Below are 2,749 nucleotides of genomic sequence, written 5' to 3'. Positions count from 1 at the left end.
TTACTTCTGTTGCCACCAGTGCTGAGCCTCACTCATCAACTGGTATGCCGCAAACTCCACAAACTGGTTTTCCGAAACATGTTGAGCTCGCAACGCATAGGTTAGATTAGTCATCCTCACTATCTCTCCGTCAACGTGATTGACTGATAAACCACTATTTCATGGTTTATCTTGTGCTGAATTGAGTGGATTTTATCAATTCTTTACACACTTATTCATGTAAAATGCATGGTTTTACAAATCCTTCCTAATTTTGTTCCATGATTAAAAACTTGCCTCCTAGGCCTTTAAATTGTTAATTTTTAATTATCCTTTGTTACCATTCGATGCCGTGATGCATTTGTCAAGTGTTTTAAGGTTTACAGGGTATGAATGGCTTAAAGCATGCATTTGTCAAAGTGGAAGGAATACAAGAAATCAAAGAATTTAGAAGCGAGCATCGACGCGCACGCATGACTCACGCATGTGCGCAAAATGGCAAATTCCACATCGATGCGTACGCGTGCTACACGTACGCGTGACCTGCACAGACGTCCATCGACGCGTACTCGTGACGAAGCGTCACGTGCTGCATTTATCAGAACTCGCTGGGGGCGATTTCTGGGCCAATTTGGACCCAATTTCAAGGCCGAAAACACAGACTAGAGGCAGGGGTGAAGCTGAGACATGGGACATTCATTCTCACTTAGTTTTAGTCTTAGTTTTTGAATTCTAGAGAGAAAAAACACGAGATCTCTTAGGGTTCTTAGGATTTTTCGTAGTTTCGCTTGGATTGGATCTTGAGAGAGCTGCTACTACTTTCGATTGAAGTTTTTATCATTATAGTTTGCCTTTCTATCACTATACTCTTCTATTTCCCATTTAGTTACTTGTGCTCATGTTTGGATTTTGTTGAATTTTGAATTTACTAATAAACTATTTTCATGTTTAATTCCCTTGCATGCTGAATTTCCTTTAATTAATTATCAGTACCAATTTTAATTCTATTAATTTATTTTTAATTACCATGTCTCCTATCTACTCCCTTTACATGTTTGTGGAAATGGCATTCATGTTAATAGAGTAGAGTTTTCAACTTGGCTTTGGAGTTGATTAATAGGAAGCCCTTGAGTTAGAATACTAAAGTGTTAATATGTAATTGGAAATTGCTGTCAACTGGATTTTCACTAACTCCAATCCTTCCTTAGGAGATGATTAGGACTTGTGAATTAGAGTTGGTATTACCTACTTAACTTTCCTCTATTAGTTAGAGGATAACTAAGTAGAAGCAACAACCTTTTACTATTATACTTGAGAAAGCCAACAAGGATAGAAATTCCAATTAATATTATCCTAGCTAAGGCCTTTTATTTTAAATATACAACATCTCTGTTAATTGTTCCTTGCATAATTTTTAGTTATTTATTTTTCCATTTTTAACTCTACAAATTTCTCAGAAAACCCCCGACCAATAAATTGCACTCTTTTGTTAAGTCTTTGGGAAATGACCTGGGAATTCTACTCCCAGTTAATTATTCTAAATTGTGACACCCTTTTAAAATTGACAGTGGAATTTTTGTCGGTTGAGAACTGCACTTGCAACGCTGATTTTTACTGAAATTTCTTAACCAGCATTTTTCCACCCGTCAATTTTTTTCGCCGTTGCCGGAGAGTTACAACAGTGTGCTAAATTATTGGTTGGTGTAAATAATTTTTTTATTTATATAATTGCATTTTTCTTAATATATTTTATTACCATGAGCTATATGTTTCTTTCATTGAATGACACGCTCATTACCGGATTCGAGCTTAGCCGCATTTGATCCTGAGATCGAAAGAACTATTTCACGTATTAGGCGAGCTCAGCGTCGGTTAGCCTCTGAGGGTGGTGAAGGGGTTTTACCCAATTCGCCAGTCTTATCTGAGGATGGGTCTGACGCGTCATTCGAGGAAGAAACTAGTTCCTCTCCTGTTAATTCTATTGACGCCTCTTCTGTTGATTTGAGCGCAGATACTATGGTGGAGCCTAGGAGAATCACACTGAAGGAAGCGGGAGCTCCGGATTTTACACTGCAACCATATCAAGCACGTCATCCGAACTTGACTGCTGACTTCGAACTAAAGACTGATATGATCAATCTACTGCCTAAGTTCTATGGCTTACCTTCTCAAGAGCCTATCAAGCACCTTAAGGATTTTCAGACAGCCTATTCAACTACTAGGTGGTACAGAGCTGATAAGACTGTCGTTTGGCTATATGCCTTCCCATTTTCTCTGGAGAAAAAGGCCAATGAGTGGTTCTACACTCAACCGGAAGCTGTTGTTACTAATTGGGACTTGCTAAGAAGGGAGTTCCTGGACAAGTTCTTTCCAGCAGAAGTTACAGATAGATTGAGGAAGGAGATTTCTTGTGTCATTCAAGGTAAATCAGAGACCCTCTATGAGTATTGAGAACGCTTCAAGAATCTCCTAGACTCATGTCCTCACCACAAGATTGACCAGTTGGTGTTGATTAGCTATTTCTGCCAAGGAATGAAGCCTCAACAGAAGACTTTATTAGATGATACGAGTAATGTCTCTCTGACGAAGTACAACACAGCGACAGAAGTGTGGCAACTGATCACCAATCTAGCTGAGTCTACCCACAATGCAGGGCAAAAGACTGATGACAAGTCATCTTATGCTAGTTTTACAAGCATTTTTCATTAGTTTCATTAGGTTTTATGCACTTTCTTGCATAATAAGTAAGTAATTGGAGTGGATTCTCATG

At 38.6% G+C, this 2,749-nt stretch overlaps 1 non-coding gene across 1 annotated transcript; it reads right to left on the bottom strand.

Annotated features, from left to right (window-relative positions):
• Window positions 1–2,367: 2,367 nt before the first annotated feature.
• LOC130964912 (small nucleolar RNA R71) lies at window positions 2,368–2,474 on the bottom strand. The gene has a single exon (XR_009080977.1). It is a non-coding gene; the product is annotated as a small nucleolar RNA R71 (small nucleolar RNA).
• Window positions 2,475–2,749: the final 275 nt, after the last annotated feature.

The sequence above is a fragment of the Arachis stenosperma genome, chromosome 2, assembly GCF_014773155.1.
Source record: "Arachis stenosperma cultivar V10309 chromosome 2, arast.V10309.gnm1.PFL2, whole genome shotgun sequence".
Taxonomy (NCBI): domain Eukaryota; kingdom Viridiplantae; phylum Streptophyta; class Magnoliopsida; order Fabales; family Fabaceae; genus Arachis; species Arachis stenosperma.
Note: the sequence above shows the minus strand (reverse complement) of the source record. Positions and strands in the feature narration are given on the sequence as shown.